We start from the raw sequence: 15,064 nt of genomic DNA on the forward strand, positions 1-15,064 counted from the left end.
GTGTGAAATTTCACGGACCAAAGTGATCTGGGAATTTCCTGGGTGATGGGGGGTGGGAAGGGCTGTTCGTAAATAGTGGTGGGAATAGATCAGTTATCTCACAGTGACTTGGGGTACGTTAGCAGCAGTGTGATGCTCTGGAGAAGACGAACACAGGACGATTTATGTTAAAAAGTACTCTGTCTTCCTGCGTTTTACATTGTTTATATGATTTAGGAATGCAATACCCGCTCCCCGAGATGTCTCCTGTGTTCATGGCTCTGGAAAACACTGCAGCTCTCGTTTGTGCTGCACAACTCCTCTGCTTGTTTATCAGAAACTCAACACCTTCTGCATGGCACGGGCACGCAAATGAGAGTAGAGCAGCTGTAAGGGGATCCGGGCTGTGCCTGCAACGCGACAGGCCTGGGGCACTGCCCATTGCCCCGGGTAATTACTGCCCCGGGGCTAATGTTACCCCCGGAGTGTGAGTCTTTCCTTGGGATTATATTCTTAAGATGTTAGTGAATTTTTTTTCTGTGCTTAGTGGTTTTTTGGGTTTTTTTGGTTTTTTTTTTTTTCCTTCTCTGTCATGTTATTTCAGCACCACATTGGACTGTCTGGAATTAATTTTGAACTTAGGGGTTTTTCTGGATGCTAGTCTTTCCGGAAGTAGTCTCACATTTGGCAGGGTAGCTCGTATTCATCATTAATAGAATTAATACATTCAAAAAGCATTTGTGAATGGCTAGTTCAGAAGCCATGCAATGGGGAACTTTTTTGGATCCTATTCTATTTTAAATATGTAGTAGTGGGAGAAGACAATGCATTAGGTTTTAAAATGCCATATTAAATCTGAGGAAATTGATTAAATTACATTTTGAAAATTGCACTACGAAACCAAATATGCTAAGTATATAATAACTTTAAACTTTGTTTCACTCAGAAAATATTCCTTAACATAGAGCAGCAAAAAGAAAAAAAAAAGTTAGAAACACGAGAATTCTAATTTCCAGTTGTTCAGAACAATTTTGTTTTATAGTAGTCAATAGTGTTTGATCATTACAATAATTTAGTTGCAGATTCATGTTTGAATTTATTTACCTGTAAATAGTTATAAAGTTTCCTACGTTTATGAAGCTCCTTTTCCAAAAAAATGAGGGTTTTTTTCACACCTAGAATCATTTAATAGTTAAAAGTGCATGTTTTTCAGCTTGCTAGTCTGCTTTCTTGACAGTTTGTGACATTATATTATTGTAGAGGTTAAGACCAAATTTTTACCAGCCCCGAGGTGATAGTGCAGTCAGTTTTCATGGCACTGTCGAGCGAGCAGGAGTCCTATCCCATGCCCTTTGAAGAGAACAAGTTCTATTTTGTCACAGTGAGCAGGTATAGGAACAAGGCGTGAGGCTGGCTTGTTTTGGCCATTTGGACATTCCAAGGAAGTCAGTGGGATTTTTGGCTGCTGAGGAATGTGGGCTCATTGTCTTCGTGTCACAAGGTTCTGTCCGCCCGCAAAATCATCAGGGATGGTTGTTGGCTCACTGGAGGGACAGAAGCTATGCGGGGCTAAGGTGAATTAAAATTGGGTTTGTTCTCTTCCTGGTTTTCTCTTTGTAGTTGTTTTTCCTGTGTGCTCGGTCTGTGGCAATCCGGTTTGGAGAAAGAGCGGCTTTGCTCCGGCTGCTTGTGTCAGCAGAAAGGGCTGAGACTCGCATCGCGGGCGTGATGAGCCACCCTGTGGCAATACCCTGCAATTCGCCTGTATTGAGGCGAGGGGACGACAAAACTAGTTGTAGATGATCAATGTGTAAAACAGCGGAAATTATTCGCTGGCTTTTTTTTTTTTTTTAATTTTTGGCGTATATTGGTTCCAGATGTCATGTGTGTTCTGCCTCCATTTGCTAGTTATTTATTTTTCCAAAGGATTGGTGTATATATATATTATAGGCCTGATCAAAATCTGTGCAGCTATTGTAATCCTGTGTGCCAAACCCATGATTTTTGCTCATGCTGGCTGGCTCACTAGCTCAATTTAACCTTGGGCTTGCAGAATCAGGAAAGCCTATTAATGTAAGTCAACTTTATGCAACCTCTGTGAACTTCCCAGCACTTTCTCTGCTGGGAAGGAGAATGCAGGATCTGCTAATTGTGTAACACTGGTAGTTCAGCAATGCCACCTTCTGTTGTAAAAGAATAAAACCCAAGAAAATAATCCTATATGTGAGAAGGGTGAGATAATCTTATTGAATTAAATCCATCTTCTCTTGTTCTAATTGAGTCGCAATGTGATATGTTTTCAAAGTGCCACCTGCCCTCATGATCCTGTGAAACACTGAGGGTAGACTTTCAATCAGGTTATGGGATTTAGGTACTCAAATCTAATTGCACTTCAATTGGATGTAGGCACTTAAATTCCATTGTAGTTTAGAACGCATGCATTCAATCCCATTATTCTCCAGTGGGATTTGGACCTTTCTCTGTAAGGAAACTGTGAAATCTGTGACTTGGAGGATATTTGTTTTATGACAAAACAGCCAATTTTCTTTCTCAGCTGTAGAGCCTTCAGTGTTAGAAGTGATGGAGCTTCTTCTAAAGGCAATTCTTTAATTCCTTCCAGATTCTAAAAACTGCACAATTTTAGAAATGTACAGCTGAATGTTTTAAAAGTAGACTTAAGCATCGAAACTGGGAATTTTGTACTAGCAGGAGTTTCATGTGGACATCCAGATCCTAAGTTGTGATCCTTGTAATTACTTTCAGCAGTTGCGCTGTCATTCTAATGTCTCCACTTCAGAGAGGATGTATCAGTGTGCGTGGATGTTGTATTTTAATACTTCCTGTGCCTGCGTGATATCAGCACATGATCAGAAGGACCTTGGTTTTCGAAAAGCTAAAAAACCATGACCTTTTTCACACATCCTTCGAGAGCTCCTGTCCTTGGGAAGTTGTAGTACCCCATTTCAGATCTCCAGAAAAGGCTTAGGGAGAGGTAAGAGAGAAGATTTGGATTCCATTGTGGGCTGGTTCTTTGCAGGTTTGGTTTGACTGTCTGTGATTCATTGCTCTGTGGCTGACTGTGTTCAAGTTTCCTTTGAAATCCTTGTGGGGCACCTTTCTTGTGCAGTGTGGGCTCTTGGAAGCCTGCAGTCCTTGTTCAAAGTAGCATGCTGAGGACTGCGCTTTCCCAAAGTCCATTTTTATTAGCTGTAGATCTTTGTGGTCTCTAGCTCAGGTTTTGAATTTCAGACTTGACCCCTGACTCTGACTTCAGGTGTGGGAGACTGATTGCCTCTATGGCACCCAGCTGATTACTCCCAGCCTGGTAACACCTGTATAGTATCTTCTGATGCTTGTCATTAACCTTACTCATAATATCCTGTTACACCTAAATTGGTACCAATGTGGTATAATGATAATGATCCATTTATGGAATCAAGGTAGACTTGATAGGCTTTTTGTGAAATAATGGGTTCAGCTGTTGTGTATTAGTCTGGGCAATTCACTGAGTTATGAATGGGACTAGACAGTTTTCTGTTCAGGTATTCCTGCTGTGCTTCTCTCTTAGATGGGAGTCCTCAAGTAGGAAAGCAGAAGCCTCTAAGGAGTTAAAAAAACTCTGCCTGCCAGAGGCTAGGTCTACTTTGAATTATAAGGAATGTTTCTCTCAGGGATTGCATCTGGGTAGAGAAACTCATGGATGTTATGGCCAGAATTTTCAGACAAATTAACTATAAATGTGAACTTTAAAATAATTTGAGTTATAACATTTGGTTCTGGCCAGTAGCAGTAACTGAAATTACTAGAAAACTATGTCCTTCTCTCTTCCTTCTTATCCTTACCATTAGCATTTTTGGCCCCTGTTCTGGCTGGGTATATCTTGCTTCAGCTTTAAAATACACGAGTAGTTTTGATCACCAACTGCTAATAAGGACGTGTCATTAATAGAGTCATAGAACCATCAGTTTTAGAAGAGACCTTCAAAATTATCCAGTCCTACCGTCCACCTAACACCAAACTGAATCATCCATCACCAGATCCAGACACTTATTGAACACCTCCAGGGATAGTGACTCCTCCTCCTCCCCTTAGCACCTACTCTGGTGCCTGACTACCTTAACAGTGGAAGAAATTTTTCTAGTATCTAATCTGAATCTCCCATCTCAGCTTAAGGCAGTTCCCTCTGTTCTCCTCGCTCCAGGTGTGGTAGAGGAGCCTGGCCCCCACCTCGCCACAGCTTCCTTTCAGGGAGTCATAGAGGGGGATGAGGTGCCCCTTGAGCCTTCTTGAGACTGAACAAACACAGCTCCCTCAGCTGCTTCTCATAATACTCCTTTCCTAGACCCTTCATGAGCCTTGCTGCCCTTTCCTGGATACACTCCAGCACCTCAATGTCTTTTTTGAAGTGAGGAGCCCAGAATTGGACACAGCACTTGAGGTGCAGCCTCACCAATGCCAAGTACATGCAAACACTCATCTGCAAATGGAAAGCTGGAATTGTTCAGCCTGGAGAAGAGCAGGTTCAAGGATGATGTCTTACCCATGTGCAGAAATACCTGATGGGAGTGTGCAAAGAAGTTGGAGCCAGGCTTTTCTCAGTGGTTCACAGTGATAGGAAATGAGTCAGAGGGCACAAATGGAAATAGAAAAAATTCCATCTGAACATAAGAAAGCACATTTTTATTGTGAGGTGATCAAACACTGGAATAGATTGTCCAGAGAAGCAGTTGCTTGATTATATTTAAAACCTGACTGGACACAGCCTTGAGCTACTTGTTCTAGCTGACCCTTCTTTTAAGCAGGGGCTGGACTAGATGATTTTGAGAAGTTCCTTTCATCAGCAACCCTTCTGTGATTTTGTGAGCTTAGAGACCCTCCATCCTGCTGTTGCTGAAGAACAAAAAGGTACCAGCACCATTTCTATTTCTGTTTTCTTAAAAGCATCTATTCATCAAAGAGTATGGGAGAAAAAAATTGTTCTCATTTGCTGTTGTGTCATGAAATAAAATTCGACTTGTGGCATGTTGACAAGTAATCTTTAAATGTACTTTCTGACACTTTATTTCCTGAATAAAGTACTTTTTTCTTGCCTTCTTTTTTTTCTTCCCTATAATCATTGTGAAAAGACTATTGTAAGGAAAACCCAGGGAGCATAGAATAAGGAATTGTTGTTAATTTAGTAGATCACATGTTTTCTTTTCAATCTAAATAAAAGTATTGTGCCATGGATTACAGGTATTTAGATTGAGGAGTCATATTCATATACAATAATGAGTTCTTTACATGTCTGTGAAGCTTCAAGTTTAAAAATAGTTAGTTTGCTCTTAGCTAAAAGCAGTGATTTTAAATGGTCTTGGTTTTACAGCATTGAACCATTTGCTTGCTTTCGCTGCAGGGAAGATGTGGTTCTTTCCCAGTAATACTCTTTTGGATGCAATGGGACCCTGGGTTTTAATGTGACGTGACAAACCTTCTGGTCCTTTGATACAGCTTTTCTTGAATGTTTTGGTTTTCCTTCCAAATGCTTACTGTTTTGTACAGTACAGTCTATTTTAGTATTGATTTGTGACAGTCTGAAAAGTATTTCTTTCTCTGTGGGGTAAGGAGAAGAAACTTGGTCTTATTAAAACATGAGCGGACACAGAAATGGGACAGACTGTTAATTGTTTCCAGTGTTTCTCTGTGACCTTGGACAAATCACTTAAATTTCACTTTATTGTCGATTCCCAGGTTTTTCTATAGGCTCATTCAGCAAATGAACAAAGTTGCAGTGAATATAATCTTCTAAATCTGAAAGGCATCCCTACTACTTGTGCAACATTGTGTTCTGAATTTAAAGTGATGCTTGTCTTTCCTGCACAACACAGCTCTGTCACAATGCGTTCCTTTTGCCCAAAATCTCTGGTACAGCCCTACAAAGGACAGAGTTCTTTAACTGTATCCTGTGCACAAAGGATATAAGTTTCATTGTTTTTTAACAATAACACAGAAACCTTTCCATTTATTTCCAAAGTTCAAATAGCTGCAGTGGTGTGAAACAGCTTTGTCTAGGAGAAACATGTGTCGCATTGATATGGAAATGAGCACACCCTGTGCTTCAGTAAGTGCCAGGGTGGCAATGTTCAGTACTGCCACACTTAAGTAAGCTTCTGCGTTGTGCTCAAATTCTGCTCAGCCAGCCAAAATTCTAGCAGCTTTACCTTCTGTGCTAGAAGTAGAGTTTGAAATAATATTGCTATACCTGACATTCACACATGTAAAGTTGGATAGAATCATACTCTTATCTTTTTCTTGTGAAGTAGCAATATGGAGTTAGTTTTAGATGAGTGTTATACAATGGTGTACTTAATTTATTTTAAAAAACCCGGCAGATAATTTGGACTTCTGGCTTTGAAGAAGAACAAATTCTCTTATTCAGAAGAACTTTGCTTTCTATTATTTTCTGTTTATTTACCCTTTTGGTCTCTTTCTATTTCTACTTTTCTTTGTGAATTGCAATTAAAGGATATGTTGCACGCTGACATGTTAATTAAGCATTAACATTTGCAGGTTATTCTAGGGCTGGAGGCTACTGTTTAGTGGTTATTGTTCTTGTTATCTTGCAGAGCACACAGGTGTGCTAAACATTTGCAAAGACATTGAAAAACATGATTAGTTTCTGGATGGATTTGTAACTTTATATTGAACAGGAAGAAACAAGTGATGATAAAAACCATTTCAGACAAGCTGATAAGAGAGAGCAAGGGTTATCTCAGGAAGATCAATCACTTACTTACCTGAGGCCTTGACATAGAATTTATTATCAGACAGTATTTATTTATGATGGATGATTACACGGACTTTTCTTAGGAGAGATGAGCTCTAGAGGGAATGCCTTAGCAGATCTCAGCTGTGTCAAGTCTCGCTGAGGAGTAAGGGCAGGAAACCTCCAATCACAGAAACTGTGAGGCAAGGCTGCCTCACAGTGTTTTCTGCACCACTTGTCTTGCTGTCATCTGGACATGGTTCCGGGGTCTGGAATGCCAATACCTTCCTTCTGAACTGCCCACGTGCCTAATTTCCCAGTGAGTGTAAGAGGATGGGAGGGAACCAGAAGTTGGGATGGTCCCAGCTTGCTGGTAGGATACAGCCATGCCTCACACCAAGACTGGGCAGAGTTTCACCTAGGAACATAGACACAACTGATTGCTGGCATATTGCAGCATTCCCCAAAACTCAATAATTTTAAATGAAGGGGAAAATTGGACAATTGTATGAGTGAATAATATCCTTTATGTGCTCATGAGGAAGGCAGCCATTAGGATGCCTTTTGGATGAAAACATTGCTGTGGCTGGATGTAATGGAAATGGTAGGTGTTGCAGATGTAGGGTGAGGTGGCAAAAAACAAGGGTGGATGTCAGAAAGGTAAGCAATGTTAGATGGAGATTTTCTGTCAGAACTGTCTCAGGTATTTCAAAGGAGACGTGATGGAACAAAGCCAATATTAGAATGGTCAGGTTTTAATCAGAAACCAATATTGCCTTTCACCACTACAGGCACTAATACCCACACCCCCACAAATTCATACTATTGGCATAATTGAAAAAACCTCTTATTTTTGATGGTGTTACTTTTGTAAGTGTTCCTAAATGGTCTCATGTTATTCTGACTCACTGTATGATAGTGAAGTTTCAGTGTGAAGACTTTGGCTTATTAGGTCCACAATTGACACTGCAAATTGTTTTAATCTTTTAATTAAGGTATGAAACAAAAAGAAAAGTAGTTGGAAAATTTGAGATATAATTTAAGTGGGGCTTTTAAAGATACATTTTAAAATAAAATCTGTAAAAATAGGTAATACAGTAAAAAGTAAGAAGTTTTCATTTAATTGGCATCCCCTAATTGTTTTCCTTTGTATATAAAAAGGTTTTAGAAGAGAGTTCTTCTAGTTAAACTATATTATAGGTAGAATTGTAGACTTTATCAAATGCCTTTTTTGGAAAAAGAAAATGTACTTGGAATGGATTAAAGCTATTGTTTTCCCTAAGTTTATGCTCTGATATCATTTTGCTGGGAACCAAACAAGACAAATAGACATAAAAGGGAAGAGAACAACAAAAGCTGATCTTGCACTTTTTATTTTTGATGCTGATTTTTATCTTTCAGCTTCATGAATTAGAATGACAGGTACATTATGCCGTTGCTGCATGCAGTTCAAAACCCAGGCTAACCTACATCAACCACCTTTCAAGGCATGTGTTGACAATGAAATAAAAGGAGATTCTGTCTTGGTTGGCTAAAACAGATTTCTACCAAAAAGAAAAAGTGAAATAGGGAAGAACAAAAATAAACCTCAGTGAGAAAAAAAAAAAAGAAGAAATGTTACATATAGGACCCAAATGCTGTATTGTGGATGGTGTTGCAGGTTAATCTAAAGAGCAATGAACAATTTGGGACAAAGGGAGCTGGCCTTTTCTTACTCTGTACAATGTAGAATACAGGATTTTACACCAGAAGGCTCCTTGCCTGGTATTAAATGGAGCTTCTTTGGTATGAAATGAATTTTGTGCTGTAATTTGAATGTAGCAATCTGACTATTGTGCAAGAGAGATGGTTGAGAAGAAGCATAAATAATAACCTTACTATTTCTTTCTGACATGTAGATCATGCTGCACATTAGATGATGAAGATCTTTCTGTCCTTTGATATCCTGTGCTTTCACAACAAATTATTGTACATCAATGAAATGAGCTCTGAGTCAAAATGACAGTAAAAGTGATGAGCTAGAAAATAATGTAAAGACATAGTACCTATGAAATTACTGCAAATGTCTGAAGAAATGGGGTAAAGGAAATTGCTCACAAAGTTGTTCAAATAACTTAAGCTGCTGTCTGAAAAATAAATAATCTGGGATATGACTATTAAAAATGAAATGTGATTAGAAGCTAAAATTTTTGGTGCACTGTATCTGATACTGCATTACAAGCCATCTTTCCTTAATCTCCTTCCCTGATGAAAGATTGTAGCGGGGGCAAGTAGAGGGCAAAAGGATTGCCAATATCATAAAGCATCCTTCTTATCTAAATCATTAGTCTTTTTCCAGCCATATCAATAGTGGTTTGAAGTTGTCTTCTCCAGGTGATTATTCAGTGGTCTATTTGGTATGAATTGATTGTTTTGTTCTCATTCCTGTTAGATATTTACATTAAAAAAAAAGATTGCTTGGAGTGATAGCACCCAGCTGATACCAAGGAATAAGCAGTGGTTGAGGATTCATTGTACAGAGAAAATTGTAGCTAACATGGCAGATAGTCCTTTTAGGAAAAAGTTAAGTGAGTGATGTAGAGTGGTGGGAAAACTTGTCCTTTTTGCTGACTGGTTTCTTGTGCCATCTGGTCTACTGTCACATCTTTCCTACCCACTCAGGAACGAGGCTTCTTACCTTTGTTTAGCCATCTAAACAAATTACGTTCAAAGTGGATATCCCTAGCAGCCTGCACTAAACAAAAGCATTTTCAGAGGACTTCAGTTTTTCGGAGATTACCTTTCTTTGAGATTCTTTTTGGATCATTTTGGAGAGGTTTCCATGTACATAAGTGTTGAACTCCAGTTCATCCATGGCTGGGTCTCAGTTTTGATTGTATGGCCAGGGAGGAAATGCATGCAAGAGCTCTCAAGGAAAATGACATATGTGTTAAACTTTTCTATGAGAGCTACAAGGTTAAGAGCAGAGATGAACCGAAGATGTATTATGTATTCTTCCTGTTAAAAAAAGAAAAGCAAAAGAAGAGAATATGACATTTTAGTGAATGTTAAATATTCATGCTGAAAATGTTTGTGATGAAGCTCACTCTGAAGGCAGAAAGCAGTGTTTCCTGTCACTTAAGAGCATGGACTTTCCATGACTTTCTGCAGTGAAAGCTTGTCTGTAATAACTTTTCCTTCAGGGGCCTCAAATTAGTTGTTGAGGTGTCTGTTTCAGTTCTGGAGTCAAGAAAATGGGAAAAACAGTACTTTCTATCTCCCTCAGAAAATGTTACTTAAGAATTCAGTGTTGAATTACAGGTCAGCAGTGGTAGGTATGTGCTGTATGTGTTCAAAGGCCCAGACTAGCACCAAGATCTCTTGAAGTAGGTGTTACAGACCTAGATACCTAACTATCACATTTCTATCAGCCAAGATAGAAAATTTTCAGCTGCTGCTTTTGACCCTTCCCTTGTGCTTTCTTTTTTGCATTAATTTTATTTTTTTTTTTTTTTTTCATTTTCAGAGGGAAAATACAGAGGAGAAGGGTTACTCTGAGCTGTGCTCTTGGTTATATATTTGAATGTTATGGGAAATTGAAAAACAAATTATTGCCATATTTTGTTAAAGATCCACGTGTCTGGACCAGATGTTTGTTCTAGAGCCAGTGCTGCTAATGAGGAAAGAGGTAACTAACCATAACATGATTGATTGCTGGGTGAAGGTCCACCTTTGCCTCTACCCCTAGCAGCTGTATGTATTTTCTGTATTGCAGAGAATTCACATTTTATGTATTGAAAAGAGTATTATATAGCCTGTCCACTACCAGGACTTAGGGAAGAAAATATGCTGGTGAAGACCAACCAACAGATTAGCACTCTTTCTTTAGGACCACATCCATCCTTTTTTATTAAATGTACCTAGACAAGTGAGTTTCTTTGATTATACTTATTTTACTGCTTCTATTGCCTTGAAGTCTGAATTGTGATTGCTTGGATAAAGGCACTGAAACACTCTCTGTTCCCACTTTGGCTTCCTGAAATAGCTCATTATGTTTTTCAGTGAGATACTGTTTTGCAATTTGCAGCATCAATCTCAATTGTTTGAATCTCTACACATATCTCAGGAACCTCTTCAGGAGCAATGGGTATGGGTGCCATTTCCTTCTGCTTTCCAACAGTGAAAGAATAATGCTCTCACAAAGCTGTGTGAAATTAGAAGACTATCTTTTTCTGTGCTAACTTCCTATTGTCATATGTGATTTTAAGTCAGTGTGGTTAAAGAAAAGGATGAGGCATCCCAGCTTTCTGGGTGGTCTGAAAAAATCTGTTATCTCCCCTCAGGTTTTTCCACAAACATACTTGAGCTTTCCTTTAAGCCTCATATCTGAATTTGAGAATCCCCATAAAGGAAAGGAAGATTCAAGAAGCGTCTGAATGCAAATTTTAAAAGCTGGAAATAGGACTAATGGAATCTCAGTGGGTGTCCCTAAAAGATAATGTAGTGGTAGGTGCTGAATAGAGCATGCTGTGTGATTTGCTGATGAATGCTGGGATATTTACTTAGATGTAGGATCAACCCCACTGAGAGCAGATCAATAATTCAAGCACTTCTCCTGGGTGACAAAACTGCTGTCTTCCTGTAGCTGAGTCAATGCTGAAAGATATAACAAGCTACCTTGTATGTTTTCAACAGGATTTTTAAAATAAAAGGCAATAAATTTATTATCTATTTTATAAAGTCATAAAAGAGGAACAGTGTGTAATAAATTGTCCATCATTTATTTTCAAAAAAGGTTTCTAATGGAAAATTAGCACTAATCATCACTTAATTTAATCACACTGTGGAAAAAGTTGACAATTTTCCAAAACTTTTAGATCTTGTTCATAGTTATTTAACACTTTAGATTTCTATATCACCTGTAGTGTCTCCACTCTTTTTTTAAAATTAGTTCCATTATGAACTGTAGGTGTTTATAGGCAAAATTTTGAATCTTGACTAACTAGTCCCACTTACAGAACAAATTTCTCCTTTTTGCTACAAAAAATACGGTGTCATATTAACTGTTAGGAATGTATGTTGCTCTCTTTAATCTCTTTCTCCATATTGGCCTATCTTAGCATTTTCCTGTTCAGCAGAAAAAGTTTTGAGATTTTAGAGAGTTTGGGATGTTTTTTTTTGTTGCTAGTCTCATTGTAAATTTATCCCCATTTAATTGCTGTCTGCTTGCTTAGTTTAAAACTCTTCTGTTCTTGATTGCATTTGCTATGATCTTTGGCTATGTTTACAGTTAAGTATAGTCTGAAAATTTTGCCATTTCTATTCTTGCCTGCTTTCTTTTCTAACCCTTAAAACTAATGCAAAGCAAAATTTACCTAATCTTTAGTTAGGTTAACATCCCAAAAAGGAAAAAGACATTGTTAAATAAATGGGTTCATATTGGTTCTGAGAAAACTGTCTTCTATTTCTACTTAATTTGCTTCAACATGTTTGAGTCCATTAAATTATTTCCATTGGGAAAAACCCAAATACTTTGTTTATTGCAGAGTAAATACACTGACACATATAAGTTTGCATTTGATACAATTAAATACTCTTTATTCTCCATGCAGAGGATGCTTCCAAGGATCATGACAGTACAAACTTGGCAGCAGTCAAGTGCATGAAATTGACTGGTTTACTTTTAAAAAGTCTTTAAAGTTTTCTCTAGACACTTCTGTACATGTTTCTGCAGGTTGAAAAGACTTCTATTCTCAGAAAGTCTCTGTAATGGACTGAGGCATCAGGGCTTTTTAGCACTGATAAAATAACACCCTGTCAAATACATGATGATGGAGGGAAGGTAAGTTGATCACTCAGTTGACTGACAAAATCACAGTGTTAAGATTTCAGGGTAGAGGGAAAATGCTGCTTTTGTTAATGCTTTCTCTCACCTTTAGGTGCCAAGAAGTCAGGTAATGCGAAACAAATATTTTTAGGAGATAGGTTTTTTGCCCAAAGACACTTTTACATTACTGCCTTTTACTTAGTTCATGCTTAACTCTTTTGACCTAATCTTTGGTAGAACACGAGCTAATTTCCTTCAGAGTGAATTTCCCAGGTGGTGCTTACTTTTTTTTCAATGACAGCTTTCTCATGCTGAGTTTTGAGCCATGCTTCTTTGGGCCCCAGTCATGTCTCAATGCTTATGATAGACTTTTATGAAGTTTGTAAAAGAAAGCATTAGGAAAGCTTCTGTGGCCTCAGTGACTCCCACTGGTGGTCTAAGAGTTGCAGTTGCTGCTGTTGCGGGGCATTTTTGTTCCCCTCTTTCTTGGCAAGGATCTACATCTGGACATTTGAACCTCTGATAAAGGGGTGGAGCACTGACTGTTGGGTTCCTTTTATTCCTGTTATTCAGCCATGCACACCCATCAGTCACTTGTGGTCTGTCTGCTGTGCACAGGAACACCACCTGTGCCTATTGTTCACACTCTGTGCCTTGCTAATGACTGTGCAGTATGCATGCACAGTGCTGGTTTTGATCTGACACTTGCATTTGCACCCATTTCAAGGTCCTTTTATACTGCTGGAGCAGTGCAACGGGCAGTGGTGGTGTGTATTCTACAGGTTAAGCCCCCTCTAAACCTAGGAAGGGTTTGGTTCTGTCACCTGGCTCATTTCAGGTAAAAGTCCTTGTAGGGTCAGTGTATTATTTATGTAACAAAGTGCTGTTTATGTGAGAAAGGATGACAAAATTGGGTTGCTTGTGCTTGAGCCCAGTGTTAGGATATTAACTCATTCTTCTATGGAAGAAGAGCTGTCATAAAAGAAATGTTTGATTCTGGGAGAGAAAGAACAAGTCAGTACGATAACGCACCTTGAGGAACACAAGCAGTAATTAAACTTCATTATTTGTCAATATTCCCCTTCTGTAATATAGAGCTGTGTTGGCAAAATTAGTTGCAGAGCTCGGGATTAGCTCTCGTGGGTTGCTGGCATCCAGGTAAACTGTATGGCTTAACTAATGTGAACAGAGTGTGATTGGTAGCAGACAAACAGAAGGCAATTTGGTCAAAATGCCTTCTATTATATTTTCAAGGATGTTTCCCATAGAAGAAAACATTGCTTTGAAATGTATTTGTTGAGAAGAAGTTGCATCCACAAGGCTCATATTACCTCTGAAAACTCTAGACTAAAATTTTGAGAGGAATCTCTGTGCAGAAGAGACTCTACACTTCTGAGCTGCATTTTCCCAGCATGCATAATTCTAAATATTGAGTGATGGAAATGACTAAGGGCATTTGAAGAGTGAGACATTGAGGAGTGTTGTCATATTATATTAGTTATGGGTAATAGCTGCTGACTTTGGAACAGTGATATGAAAATTAGACCGCTTCAGAAGCTCGATTTGGAAGTTTGGAGAGTCATGCAAGGTGATAGATCTGTACCAATGTAGGAAATGTCTTGGAGGCAGATAACTGCTGTTTCATGCATAAGTAGTCAGAGTCCCAATATTTTTTCTATGCAAATCAATGTCAAAATTCAGGTTAACCTGATTGGGATCATCTCCTTGCAGGAAAGGATTTTCTGTTGCTACATCACAAATAAGAGTTATAATTGCATTTTAGATGGAGAAAAGTTATGAATTCCATCATTTACATAATATGTTGAATCTAGTGGCTGTGGGAAAGTTCTTAATATCAGTTATTGTCTGTATAGAACAGTTCTTGTACAGAGGAACAAATGAGGAAGGTGCTCTTCTGTGAATTTAGGAAGGCAATTTGAATTGGTATGCATAGTGTGCATTTGTGCTGATCCTGCATTATGCATTTCTCATAGATGTATCACTGACTCTCCTTACATTTGGTGAGAATACTTTGAACATTCCAGCAAACTGCTTGCTCATTTTTGGTAGCTTGCCTAAAACAGTGTGATCTCCATAGCTAATGATGCTTAAGGTGTTTTTGTTGCAGCTCATCTCTCATCTACATGGGGTCACCTTTGCCATTTTTGAAGAAAGACTCCCACAAAAGAAGGGTGTTCAGGAGACATTGGCAGAGACCTGCAATATGTCTCGGGGAGGAAGGGAGATTCTCTCTAATCTGTGCTATAAGTAATAAAATGTGGCCAGGCAAATAATTTTTCTTCTCTGGAAAAGTTCAAATAAACCATAAGGGAGATATTATGAACTCATCCAGCATATAAAAACCCTCATGTTCTCATTCATTCGCAAGTTGACAATAAAGAATTTATTTTGTGTCTTGCATATTTATCATTTTTGGATGTCAGAAGTATTGCTTTCTCTTATCATTCTAAAAGATTTTCTGGTAACCCCTTCACATCTTCCAAGGAAGATATGTATAATAACAGGAAAAGAAT

This window comes from Camarhynchus parvulus, chromosome 2, assembly GCF_901933205.1.
Source record: "Camarhynchus parvulus chromosome 2, STF_HiC, whole genome shotgun sequence".
In the NCBI taxonomy this organism is placed as follows: domain Eukaryota; kingdom Metazoa; phylum Chordata; class Aves; order Passeriformes; family Thraupidae; genus Camarhynchus; species Camarhynchus parvulus.